The following is a 14067-nucleotide window of genomic DNA, read 5'->3' on the forward strand; positions in this document are numbered from 1 at the left end:
AATACAAAGCCCATCAGATATAATGTGGCTTTTGTTTGGGGAGCACTGAACGCATCCTCCATCAACACTAATCAGAAATGCGCCTTATGAAACTGGGATGCTGATTTCCATCCAATCCAGGGGGCCGGGAGATCCAGAACACAGGCTAAATGTTGCTTAGGATTTACTCTTTTATTCTTGGAGTAATTTAAAGATAATTCCAAAGGTCGGGTAGGGAGGACATGGTAGCACAGAGGTCTACAGCAAAATTGGGCATGATTTTATATTTCTTTCTTTTTTTATTTTTTTAAAGATTTATTTATTATTATATCTAAGTACACTGTAGCTGTCTTCAGACACACAAGAAGGCATTAGATTTATTTATGGATGGTTGTGAGCTACCATGTGGTTGCTGGGATTTGAACTCAGAACCTTCAGAAGAGCAGTCAGTGCCCTTAACCGCTGATCCAACTCTCCAGCCCATATTTCATTTTATTATTCGATGTACTTATTTATTATATGTAAATACACTGTAGCTGTCTTCAGACATCCCAGAAGAGGGCATCAGATCTCATTACTGATGGTTGTGAGCCACCATGTGGTTGCTGGGATTTGAACTCAGGACCTTAGGAAGAGCAATCAGTGTTCTTAACCGCTGAGCCATCTCTCCAGCCCCTACATTTTATTTTCAAACACACAAATTCATGGTCACTTTTAAGACGGCCAGTAAATTGTTAGTACAATCTTCTTCACCAAAGGAAGAATAAAATTTGTCCATTTAGGATTTAAAAAGACTGAGCCACACAGAATAGACAACTGGTTCTGTTGTGTCAGAATACATGAATATTCTTTTTAGAGATCGTATGCTTTGTTCCAAATGGCTTCTGCTGCGCTTAGTCACAGAGAGCAAAGAAATTCTGCTATTTAAGAGAGCAACTCAAGCTGTGAAGGAGGGAAGAGGAAGGACCTGCAACTGAATAACCTTTTGAATAACAATAGACAATAGCTGTTAGAGAACCTTCCAGAACGAAGTTGCAAAGGTATTCCTACCTTCCCAACAATGTCAGGCATTTGAATTCTAGTAATTTTTACCATATATCAAATATTGTGGGTCAGGAGCAGCTCACTGAAAAAGAAAAGTCTTTGATAATATGTCGACTCCTTTAGGTCCCTATGAACAATCATTGTGAAATCGATTCCTCTCTCTGTCTCCCAACAGGAAGTTAACTAGCTCTCAGGCTTTTATTAGATGGCAGTATTTACTTATATCTCAGTGTATAAAACATCAGATTTTATCTCGACAAGGTAAGATGCAAAGTGCTACCACTTAGCAGCGCCTCCCCTGTGTGTGTGTGTGTGTGTAGAGTCGTTCTCCAGAGATGCTCAGTAGACACTTCTCCACTGAGCCACATCCTAGCCTGGCCCCAGCTCTGAAAAAGAGCTTTTGTACAGCAGCAATCATGTAAAGCATTGGGGGGTGTGGTCCTTTGAGTTTTTATTCTCTTTCTGCGTTGTTGATGTTGTTGTTTAGGTATATGTTTTAAGGTTTCTATTGCTGGGATGAAACATCATGACCAAAGCAACTTAGGGAAGACAGGGTTTATTCCACCTTACAGCTTGTGATCCATCATTCAGGAAGTGATGCAGAGGACATAGGGGAGCACGGCTTACCAGCGTGCTCCTCATGGCTTGCTCAGTCCATTTTCTTTCTTTTTTTTTTTTTAAAGATTTATTTATTTATTATATGTAAGTACACTGTAGCTGTCTTCAGACACTCCAGAAGAGGGAGTCAGATCTCGTTACGGATGGTTGTGAGCCACCATATGGTTGCTGGGATTTGAACTCCGGACCTTCGGAAGAGCAGTCGGGTGCTCTTACCCACTGAGCCATCTCACCAGCCCCAGTCCATTTTTGTATACAACCCTGGACCACCAGACAGACTAGGGGTAACGGTGCCCACAATGAGCTGAGTCAATGTGGAACCATTAGACGGAAAATGCCCTATAAACAGATGTTCCTACAGCCCAATTCTAGGGAAATGGTTTTTTGGTTTTTTGGTTTTTTTTTTCAATTAAGATTTCTTCCCAGAGCTGGAGAGATGGCTCAGAGGTCAAGAGCAGAGTCTGCTCTTCCAGAGGTCCTAAATTCAATTCCCAGCAACAACATGGTGGCTCACAACTATCAGTAATGGAATCTGATGCCCTATTCTGGTGTGTCTGAAGAATATAATAAATAAATAAATGAATGAATGAATGAATAAATAAATAAATAAATAAATGATTAAAAAAATAAAAAGCATCACAAGTATCAGTGGTAGCTCACACCTTTGTTCCCAGCGCTCGGGAGGGCAGAGACAGGCAGAGATCTCTGAGTTCGAGGCCAGCCTGGTCTACAGAGTGAGTTCCAGGACAGCCAGGACTATACAGAGAAACCCCTGTCTCGAAACCAACTAAAACCAAAGCATCACAAATGGTTAAACAGGCATTCTTTGCTTGTGAAGCACCCACTTAAGCTCTTCCTTACACCCCAACTCTCCGACTTTCACCTTGATTCTGACTTTTAAATGTAATTTCTTGAGACAGGGTTTCTCTCTAAGGCTTGTGTGGCTGAGAACCATCATGACTTCAGATCCTCAGACCCTCTCCTTCCAGTGCAGAGTGTGAACCTTCTGGCCTGATTTTCAAAAGATCGGGATATCCTAGCTCAGAGTACTAATCGTTCCAGAGCTTGCTCACTTTCAGCATCAAGAGGCATTCTGAGCTCCAACATTCTCTGAAGCCTGAGGACCAACATTCCCATTGATGGAGGGAAGCGGCAGGTGTCTGTATAGGTGAGCTCAGGCAGTGAGAGATTTAACTTGCAGGGTAAACCTGCTGTTGTGCTCAGAATGCCGCAAATGATGTCACTGGGTGCTGCCCAAAGGCTCCAAGCTATGCCACCATGTAAGATGGCAATGGTGCTGGATGCAAGAAGCCAGTCCAGAACTGCTATAACAACTGTTTAGGGCAATCAACAAATTAAATAATGATAATAATAATAATAATAATAATAATAATAATAAAACAAGCAGGGAGCTAGATTTTTTTTGTTTTTTGTTTTTGTTTGTTTTTAGATTTATTTATTTATTATATGTAAGTACACTGTAGCTGTCTTCAGACACTCCAGAAGAGGGCATCAGATTTCATTACGGATGGTTGTGAGCCACCATGTGGTTGCTGGGATTTGAACTCAGGCCCTTCAGAAGAGCAGTCGCGCTCTTAACCACTGAGCCATCTCTCCAACTCCCTTGTTTTGTTTTGTTTGAGGTTTTCGAGACAGGGTTTCTCTGTGTAGCTCTGGCTGTCCTGCAACTCACTTTGTAGACCAGGCTGGCCTCGAACTCAGAAATCTGCCTGCCTCTGCCTCTGCCTCTGCCTCTGCCTCTGCCTCTGCCTCTGCCTCTGCCTCTGCCTCTGCCTCTGCCTCCCAAGTGCTAGGATTAAAGGCATGGGCCACCATGCCCAGCGCTTTTTTTTTTTTTTTTTTTTTTTTGAGGGAGCTAGATTTGTCCAACAACTATCATTGCTAAACCTCTGATCCAGTGCGCCCCTCCCATCCCCACCCAGGGCCTTACCAGCTCCCAACAGCACCAGCCCCAGACCTTGCATACCATTACTCCATTAAGTCAAGCAAGAAAAGCTCCCCGTGGCCCGGACTTGTGGAAAACCAGAACATAATTTACCGTGTGCCTCCTGCCCTCTTTACTGTGAAAAGCATCTCACTTCAGCTTCTTATAAGTCTCAAGAGGACACCAGAGAAATCTATGTTGAAAAATTGGTGCTAAGCCTTTAGCTCTCCAACAAATTACGAGCCCTAAAAATTAAGGTCCTTTTCCTTTGTGTGTCGCCCCCTCTCTGAAAACAAACTTAAGTCACCGGTCTCTACCACCCCGAGTTTCCTCCCGCACGTCTATAAAATGCGGGTGCACACCTGTAATCCCGGGGCTCAGGAGGCAGAGGCAGGAGGATCTCTCTCTGTCTGAGGTCAACCTGGTTACAAAGTTCCAGGGAACCGGAGCCACACAGAGAAAGCCTGTCTCAGAAGAAGAAAAAGCATACAGTTAAATTTCAGCTCTCTTCTCATGTCTTTCTGTCACAAAGTTCCTAGCTGAGAGCTCGGAGAAGCAGAAGTGAAATTACTTTTTCTGCCCCTACACACACATATAGGCAGGATGAATCTTCTCCCTATGTATCTATACATGGAAGTGGCACCGTTGGTAAAGTGCCTGTCTAAGCAGCCAGCTACTCAGGATGTTGAGGGTTAAGCCCACTGGTTGGAGAACATTCCACCTCGCAAAAGATTTCAATTTTTTATTTTTTATTTTTTTGGTAGAACAGCAGGACCCCAACTACTAATGGATAAATTAAGCAAGGCTGTGCTTGGTGAACATCATTAAGCCTTCTTTTTGGCTGCCTGGGTACCAGGATCTTTCACTGTCCCCCACTTAACTGTCAGACACTAGACAGAGCTAAATGGGCTTTCCTGGAGCAAATTTACTTCATGCAATTAAGAGGGACCAAACTATATAATTTTAGTTTCCTATAAAAAGCAAATGACACATATTTTGTGACTACGTGACGGATCCCATGCTAAAGCCTTTTGTTTTGAGGTGAAACAAGTCTCACACTACCAGCGTGCCAGCAGTCTTTAGTAGTTTAAACGGTGATGATAACATTTAAGAAGCCACTGAGACATGCAGACTCTTGTCCTGGGCTAATCTCCCTCCTCACTCCTGTCTTAAATGTACGATTCTCTATGGTCAGATGACTGAATAAAGCCAATATCCTTCAGTCGCTAGTAAGTTCTTGAACATAGATGGTATAATCCCATTTTATTTGCTCTTAGAGCAATTATGATACAATTATGCCCTATATGAAGATGTCATCCACACCTATACTGTAAAAACCGTGTGTGTGTGTGTGTGTGTGTGTGTGTGTGTTTTGAAAACAGGAAATATCCATGAAAGCAGTTACACTTAAGTGGCCAGTAAAAAGACTGGCTTATTTGGTCTTTTAAGGTTTTTGAATACTTTTGAAATAGGGTCTTATACCATGGCCAATCCTCTCAATCTTCCTGCTTCAGCCTCCGAAGTGAAATTCAGATTGTATCCATCAGCATAGCCCAGGCTGGTACTCCTTGAATTCAAGGAGAGTGATGTAGCTGGCTCTGGCCAAGCATGGTACGCCTCCACACTCTCTTCTGCCTTGAGCTTTCAGGCCAGGAATCCAAGACAGTGCCATTACAAAGAAGGAGGCATCTTGACCCTTGACTGGCCTGAAGGAGAACTGCCCAGGAGAGCTACCCAGCCTGAAATAACCAACTGGCTTTTGTGTAAACCACCAACTTTACTGGATAAATACTCCCCCGGATTAGACCACTGAGTTCTAGAGCTGTTTGTTACAATGCACAGCATGAATGTCTGGGTGGAAGGGTTTAAGTACAATTTATTAAAAAGGCTTCTAACGTGAAAGTGAATAAAGAAGCATATATGTGAGAAAAGCCTGCAAGTTACAATTCTACCATTTTAGATAAGGAAGGAAAGAAAGAAAGAAAGAAAGAAAGAAAGAGAGGGAGGGAGGGAGGGAGGGAGGGAGGGAGGGAGGGAGGGAGGGAGGGGAGGGGAGGGGAGGGGAGGGGAGGGGAGGGGAGGGGAGGGGAGGGGAGGGGAGGGAAAAGGAAGGCACCTCAGGCTCAGGAACACTGTGATTAGGTAAATTCTAGGTGGTGTTTCACACTCTTTCTAACAATATGCAAATGATGCTCTCTTAACCACGCCTACTGAACAAAGCAGAATACAATGTACAAATACTTTGAAACAAAGAATAAATCTGCTGGGCGTGGTGGCGCGCGCGTGCACACACACACACACACACACACACACACACACACACACACACGCCTTTAATCCCAGCACTCTGGAGGCAGAGGCAGGCGGATTTCTGAGTTCGAGGCCAGCCTGGTCTACAAAGTGAGTTCTAGGACAGCCAGGGCTATACAGAGAAACCCTGTCTTGAAAAAACAAAAAAAACAACAACAACAACAACAAAAAAAGAATAAAACCAAGGCAGGCTCAGAATGAAAGTTTACCTCATCAGGACAGAATGACTTCATTTCAGAGGCTAGCCCTCCAGCTCAGTGGTCAAGCAATGTGCCTAGCAAGTGGAGACAGTGTACTTAGATATAATAATAAATAAATCTTTCATCTTTAGACTGGAGCCCCACCCACCACCACCACCACCACCACCACCCCCTCCCCCACCCCCCCACCCCCCCAGTAAATAACATAGATGCTTGCCTTTCAATCTGAGCACAACTAGATTTTACATCTCTTCCCGGCCCGGGCTTGAGGAGGTGGTGGGAGAGGTAGATGATGTCATCTCAGGTTCTCTGGCCACCCTACACTGTCCCTGAACTCAGTGCCCTGGTACAGACAGGCATCATGAACAGAAATGGCTAATCTGAAATTTTATTTTAAAATACTATTAGGGGGAGAGTGGTATAAGCATATTATAATCTCAAAAATAGAAAGAAACAGGGCTGGAGAGATGGCTCAGTGGTTAAGAGCACTGACTGCTCTTCTGAAGGTCCTGAGTTCAATTCCCAGCAACCACATGGTGGGTCACAACCATCCGTAATGAGATCTGACGCCCTCTTCTGGTGCATCTGAAGACAGCTACAGTGTACTTAGATATAATAATAAATAAATCTTAAAAAAAAAAAAAAAGGCCGGGCATGGTGGCACACGCCTTTAATCCCAGCACTCGGGAGGCGGAGGCAGGCGGATTTCTGAATTCGAGGCCAGCCTGGTCTACAAAGTGAGTTCCAGGACAGCCAGAACTACACAGAGAAGCCCTGTCTCAAAAAAACCAAAAACCAACCAAACAAACAAAAAATAGAAAGAAACAACTTCAAACATACCACTGGATTCAGAGCTCATGCTTTCTCAGCATGCTCTCCATACCCGCTGTAAACCAAAACCCATTTTCTGTCCCTGTCAATCTGACTACTCCAGGTGTGATGCCACATAAGTAAAATCATAGAGTCTGCAAGTCCGTAAGCATACTTCCAGATTCGAGTACTATTCTGGACCCTTGGCTGGGTATTCTGCAGCTGTAATTCACGGGAGTCATCTATCTATTACATTTAACAAGCTGAGTGTACTGAACACATCGTCCCCAAGTGCTGATCCCAGCTGAAGCACTGAGTCCCAAATGTTTAATCCCAGCAGTGGCAGTGGGATCTCTATGAGTTTGAGGCAGCCTGGTCTACTGATCAAGTTCTAGGACAGCCAGACTACAAAGAGAAACCGTAGTGGGGTTGGGGGTGGGGGATAGGGAACACAGCACGGGACTCCCAATCTGTACCTACAATAGCTGGATTTCCAGAGCTGGCTGTTATGGAAAAATTGCTGTGGACAGGAAATGAGAGGGGTGGTGTCCTGAGGAGACACAGGACAGGCACAGGCTAGTGACTGCTAGTGACTGGCTACTTAAACATACCAGGAGCCAGGCAAGCAGATGCCCCCCTCCCCCCATTTGTCATTCAGACACAGTAGGGAGGGAGGACTGCCATGAATCTGAGGCCAGCAGAGTTACATAGCAACACCCTGCCCGTACATAAATAAATACAGCACTGCAAAGATGGCTCGGGGTTAGAGTATTCTCTGCTCTTTCAAAGGAAGAGCGGCCACTTGCTCACAACCTGCTAACTCCAGTCTCCTGATCTCCATGGGCACTGCAAACACACACACACACACACACACACACACACACACACACACACACGGTGCACAGATTTACACAAAGGCAAAACACCCCCCCAAAAAAATCAAATATTATTTTATTTAAAATAAAAATCTCAAAAAATTTTTTTAATTAAATAAATAGAACTTTTACACACATCACTTTTTCAAGTGGAAGCTAAATACCTACCTAGTTGTTTTCACCTACCCACTCCTACCTACACCTAAGAATACCAGGACAAGCTAGCTCCCTTACACAGCAAAGACCCCAGGGCCTCTCCAGGAGGCTTTCCTTCAGGTGAGACTTCAGAGCTTGCTGTTCAACCGTCACTGAAGGGACTCTGACAGAGGCAGGAGGATCTCTGTGTGTTGGGTACACACAGACACCCTGTCTCATGGAAAAGAAAAGAAAAAAGGAACCACTGAAGGAGAGCTGTGTTTATCCTGAAGAAATAACAGTGACAGACAGAACACACTAAGGAACAAAGAGTTGTGGGGTAAAGCCATTGGGAAAGAACACTCGGCGTTTCACCCTTCAGAGCCCTAACAATGTTCTCTTGAGAGCTGTATTTAAAAAAAAAAAACAAAACCTTTTCCCTGAGACACAGGGTCACAAATTACTGTTTTCCAAATTCTTAGGGACTCAAGCAAGCTTTTAAAATTAAAGCCTCTAAGTGAGGGGAAGACACAGTTCTCTACACAGACTGAACACGCCCGAGTCCACCACAGGGAAACCACGGTCTCCCGCTCAAACTGTAAGCTTTCCCTGGCTTCCGCTTTCCTCTTGATATCCTGCTTTTAACTCGAGAATGCTCTAAATTGTTGTGGAAATGTGAAGCAAAGGGGGAATTAAGACGACACGCAGAGCAGTGATTTGATAGGGGTGGGGATGGTAACTGAAGGGTTCCTCGGCTGGGTAATGGGGTACTTGTGCCTGCTAGCTATTCTTGTATTCCATCTCTCTGAGCAAGAGTTCACAGAAGGCACCAGAATCTGTCTGGGTGGAGCAGAGGACTTTGGGAATTAGCTGTGTGCCACGTTGCTAAGCTGAGTTATAGCACAAGCTATTGGGCTTTCATATGGAAGATATCGGCTTTGGAAACACGGATGGGCTAAGGAGAATGCGAAGGTTAACATTTGGTCCTAGCTACCAAGGTCAAACAAGGAGTTAACAAACAAGGCTGGGTGTTTTGTTTTGAGGGCAGAATTTTGCTGTGTATCCCAGGCTAGCCTCAAACTAATGACCCTGCCTCAGCCTCCAGAGGGCTGGAATTACAGGCATGGACCCCCAGCCTGGCATTTTTATAATTTATTTATTCTAGCTGATGTGCATTGGTGTTTTGCATGCATGGCTGTGTGAGGGTGTTGGGTTCACTAGAACTGGAGTTGCAGATATTTGTGAAGTTGTGGGCTGCCACGTGGGTGCTGAGAACTGGCCCTGGGTCCCCTGGAAGAGATGCCAATGCTCTTAACTGCTGAGCCATCTCTCCAGCCCCTTGGGCTAGCATTTTTATTGTGATGGTTTTGATTTTAAAAATCAGCTTTGGTTAGACTTCTCAACAATTTATAACTAACTGTTGTCTGGTGTCCAATTTTCCCTCATTTTTTTTCTCAGACTGCTCCTTCCCTCAAGCTGAGAGGGCAGAAACCCCTCCTAATTGTAATATGAATTCCTAGTTTATTTATGTTGTGTGTGTGTGTATGAACCTCAGCCCATGAAGAGGTCAGAGGACACCACGACTGGTGAGAGAGTCAGTTCCACCTTGTCACACCTTCTGCGAATCAAACTCCAATTGTCTGGTGGCAAGAGTCTGCCAGATGAGCCATCCTCTGGCCATTGTATTCTCAGGATAAAACAAAACAAAACTTACTCACCATATGCTAAGTATACAATCAGGGTAACAAAGGAAGTTAATTATCCCAACTACTCACGTAACAGATATTTTAAAGATGAGAAACCGTTAGTCAGTATCAATCTGAACACTTGGGACAACCTCGCACCTGGGTGTGATTGGTCACTGTCCAAGTTCTTTCCATTACATTCAATCAGTATCAATTTAATACACATGGCTACCACCAGCCAAGAGCCTCGCCTCACAGGAACGATGCCCGCCATAAAGCCTGATGTCAACTTCAAGGTTATGTATGATGCTTTCAGTTCACAGCTCTAACTATTAAGGCTTGAAGACGTGGGTTTTCCAGTCGCACACCTAACTGGTGGTTTCACAACTCAGTCTCATGCCATCAAAGTGGTAAACACACACACACACCTTACCACCACGTGAATTCTCTCAATGCACTTCGGGGGAAACGTTCTTGGCCAGCTTCACAAAGTACAACTCCTTTTGGATCAGCCATAATGATCCCCCTTCTCTCCAGCTCCCCAAATCTACAGGAAGCGATACATTTCAATGCCCTAGGCAAGTAAGAGAATCCTGAGCCCGAAAGGCGGCGCACAAGGCCCTAAGGCCCCGCGGGACCAGCCGTGCTCCAAACGACCGTGGGAACTGCCCTTGCCCTGGGCTGCGGAAGAGTTTGCAGGGCAAGCACTTCCCCACACGCGCGACGTCGAGAGCGCCCGGAGCCAGACGGCCACTAAGGAGCGCGCCCCTGCCAGCGACGCCCCCTCCCAGTGTCCCCATGAGCGCTCCTGGAGGATTACTAGCACTCGCAGGAGCCGGCGACTATGCCCAGTACCTTTCGCTCCCGCGCCGGCCGGCCGCTCCGCACGGAGCTCGCGGGCCGCTGCGCTCCTTGCCCGCAGCCGCTCGCCCCACGCTCCACCGCGCGTGGCCTGGATGCCTGAGGGCCCCGCCGGCCCCGCCCCATACTCCACGCCACGCCCCTCGGGCCACGCCCCACCCGGCTGTCCGCAGGGCTACAGCGCCCCGCAGCGGCCGCTGGTCATTGCACACGATCCTCCCGAACCGCACATCCCGGAGGTGCGGGGTGGCTCCCACTGGGACCCACGAGCAGCGGGAGGACACCCGCGCTGAGGGCTGTTTCCTCAGCGGCATCGGGCACCAGGCGCACCAATTGGATGGACTGAGCGGAGAACCCTCCAGCCCTCCACCTGTGGCCGGCTTTCTGGAGCCGATGGAAACCGAGGAAGCTGCTGCAAAGAGAGGGTCGGGCATCCTCTCTCCCGCTGCTGCCTGGTGAAGGACCAGCAGGGACATCAGTCCTCACCCGCGGGTTCCAAGTACGCCTTACATACTGTTGTCTTGACTGTTTTTGTCTCTCACTGCCACAGCTACTTTTTCAGTACCTAAAAGAGCTCCCCGGGCAGCATAAACTAGGGGGTTACACTCCAACAAATGTCTGCAACATCTGGCCTATGTGAGCCTGCCTCAAGAAGAAAAGAAAAAGAACAACTTACTGAGCGATTTAGGAGTGTGGTAAGCCTGGAGCCTAATGTAAACAAAAGGTTACTTCAAAGAATGTGTTTATTTCAAATTCATAGCAGTCCCAATGACCAGGCTCAGATAATCAATGCTATTTCCAGCCTTATATGAATGCCATTCTACTCAAGAAAAATCTCATGGGGTTGGCTGCTCAGGACTTAGTGGGTAAAGTGCGCTCTGATGAAGCATGAGAACCCAAATTCAAATCCCTCAGCACCGATATACATATAAATGCAAGCAAGAAAGTTAACACACATACATGCACACATGCAGGCATGCATGCGCGCGCATGTGCATGCTCTCTCTCTCTCTCTCACGCACGCGCACACGCACACGCGCACACGCACACACACACACACACGATCTGATGACAAATGAGTGATGGAACCTTTTGCTCACAGAGGTGGAGAGGTCAGCAGGTAGAACGGTGAACATGACGCTTCGATCTTACCTGAGGCTGGTGATAAATTTACGGTGAAGCGATTTTTTTTTTTCACACCCTCTCTGGAATATAGCTGGGTTTCAAGGAGAGAACCTCCTTTTCCTTAGAGTATCTGTTTCCTTTTGCCTCCTGAAAGCTTCAAACAGGAGACACTCCAAAACCCCCTCCCCGCCCACCCTAGAAGAGAGTTAAGCACTTGATCCTCCGAAACTATTTGGGAATGCTCCCCCACTCTGCGCCCCCTACCACCCTCGCCGCCACCACCACCACCACCCACCACCCACCCCCAACCCCCGTCCGCCGTTCCCTCCCAGTCTCAGCAGCTGTTTTATTTAGCAAAGTGTGAAAACTCTTCTGGGAGAAATTTGTTTTCAATCTTGTCACTCCCAACCTGAAACTGTTAGGAGAGGCGCCTGTCCTGTCCCTACCCACTAAGAGCTCCAGGTTGCTCTGCGAGCAGGTCTCAACTAAACTCCAGAGCTCCCGACGTAAAGTATGTAAACGTGACATTTCAAAGTAATTATTTCTCTTTTATCCACAGTGAGAAATCCTCTCCCCTCCCTAAGGATTGACACGCAGTTAACAGTTGAGTGGGGGGAGGGGTTCTTCAGTGTTGTAACTCTCATGAAGGAACCATGATTCCTCCTGTAAACAGTCTCAGTGAAATTCATTGGATGGGTCGTTAAAATTTGAAAAATAAAAAGGAAAGAAATGAAAGAGGAGAAGGGGCTGGGTGAAAAATGGAGCAGCTCAGTGGAAGCAAATTGGACGAGAAAAAAACAAAAAACAAACAAAAGATCCAAAAACAACAACAACAACAACCTCCGCAAAACCACACACACAAAAAAAAATCCCGCCATCCTGCAAGATCCGTGAGTTCCCCTGGGAGCTGACTAGTCTGCATTTGTACCCAGACTTTGATTAATGGGAATTCCAGGCAGTGCCTGGGCTGTCGTGGAGATCTTATCTCCAAGGAGCCACAGTTTAGATGAACCAATGAAAAGAAACTCCTAAATCTCCCTGGATTTGAGGAAGGTCCCCAGCCCGCAGCTCCATTCTTGCTCCTTTGGAAGGAACAGCTGGCAGCCAGGCTTCTCTAACTGCCCTCCCACCCACCTTAGTTACTTTCCTATTGCTGTGATAAGACACCGTGACCAAGGAAACGTATAAAAGAAGATGTGGGTTGGAGAGATGATGGCTCAGCAGTTAAGAGCACTGACTGCACTTCCAGAGGTCCTGACTTCAATTCCCAGCAACCACATGGTGGCTCACAACCATCTGTAATAGGCATCTGATGCCACCTTCTGGTGTGTCTGAAGACAATGATAGTATGCCCGCATACATGAAATAAATAAATAAGTAAATCTTTAAAAAAAAAAGAAAGAAAGAAAGAAAAGAAAGAAAGAGAAAAGAAAATATTTGGTTAAGACTTTGGTTACAGAGTGTCCTTCAGGGAACATGGCCGCAGGCAGGCATGGTGTTACATCAGTAGCTGACACTCATCAGACAGAGAGATCTAGCTGGAAATGGTGTGCACTTTTGAAACCTCAAAGCTCACTCCCAATGACACCTCCTCAAACAAGGCCACATCTCCTAATTCTTCCCAAACAGTTCCACCAACCGAGGACCAAGTATTCAAATATGAGCTGGGGGTGGGGGTGGGGGCATTCCCATTCAAATTGCTGCACGTGAATGAGAAAGACATCTACTTAGTGAATGACAAGGGTCATTGCTCAGTGATCATATGGCCTGCTCTTCTTTCCACCAACCTTTCTTTAACAAGTTGACTGCACTTGTTATTTTCACGTTAGTTATTCAGCCTTCAGCAATGTTTTGGTCTCTATGTTTGTTACCATACAAACCGGCTTTTGCTTTTGTAGGAAGCCTTCCATGGGTCCCTCTATAATCATGTTCTTCTAGTGTCCACCCTGAACTTTATACTCTCTTATTAACACTATATGGTTCTTTTTGACCTTTTCGACAAATGAATACTTTGTTGCTGCCTATACAACTTTTTTCCTTTTTTTTTTTTCCTTTTGAGACAGGGGTTGAGTAGCCCAGGCTAGTCAAGGATGACTTTGAATGTCTGGTAGCACCCCCTGCTTTCTACTCCTCAAGTGCTGGAATTGCATGCGTGCATCACCGCATGCATCCTGTTTTATGCAGTGCTGGGGATTAACCTCGGACTTAGACCATGCTCAGCAAGCTCTCGGCCAACTGAGCCACATCCCTGCCCTTTGGCATTGCGTTTCTGAGATTCCACTAGTATATTTGTTACTTGGAATATTTGTGCTTGTGTGTGTGTGTGTGTGTGTGTGTGTGTGTGTGTGCATGTTGTTGTGTTTTATACAAAAGAAAAGGAAATCAGGGATATGTTTGATGGAGGTGCAGTATGGTGTGGGGGAAGGGAGTGCCTCTGTGGCCCCATCCTGAGGCATCCCTTCCTCCTGAGGGACCAGCCA

The 14067-nt window shown here is 46.1% G+C and overlaps 1 protein-coding gene across 2 annotated transcripts in view; it reads right to left on the reverse strand.

Annotated features, from left to right (window-relative positions):
- Ankrd6 (ankyrin repeat domain 6) overlaps positions 1 to 10595 on the reverse strand; it is a 146859-nt gene extending 136264 nt beyond the window's left edge. The window contains exon 1 of one of the 2 annotated variants that reach the window (XM_011249919.3): positions 10457 to 10595. The gene's annotated coding sequence lies outside the window, so the exon portion shown is untranslated. The remainder of the gene's footprint in view (positions 1 to 10456) is intronic. The other variant, NM_001012451.1, reaches the window with a different exon arrangement.
- Positions 10596 to 14067: the final 3472 nt, after the last annotated feature.

Source organism: Mus musculus, chromosome 4 (assembly GCF_000001635.26).
Source record: "Mus musculus strain C57BL/6J chromosome 4, GRCm38.p6 C57BL/6J".
Taxonomy (NCBI): domain Eukaryota; kingdom Metazoa; phylum Chordata; class Mammalia; order Rodentia; family Muridae; genus Mus; species Mus musculus.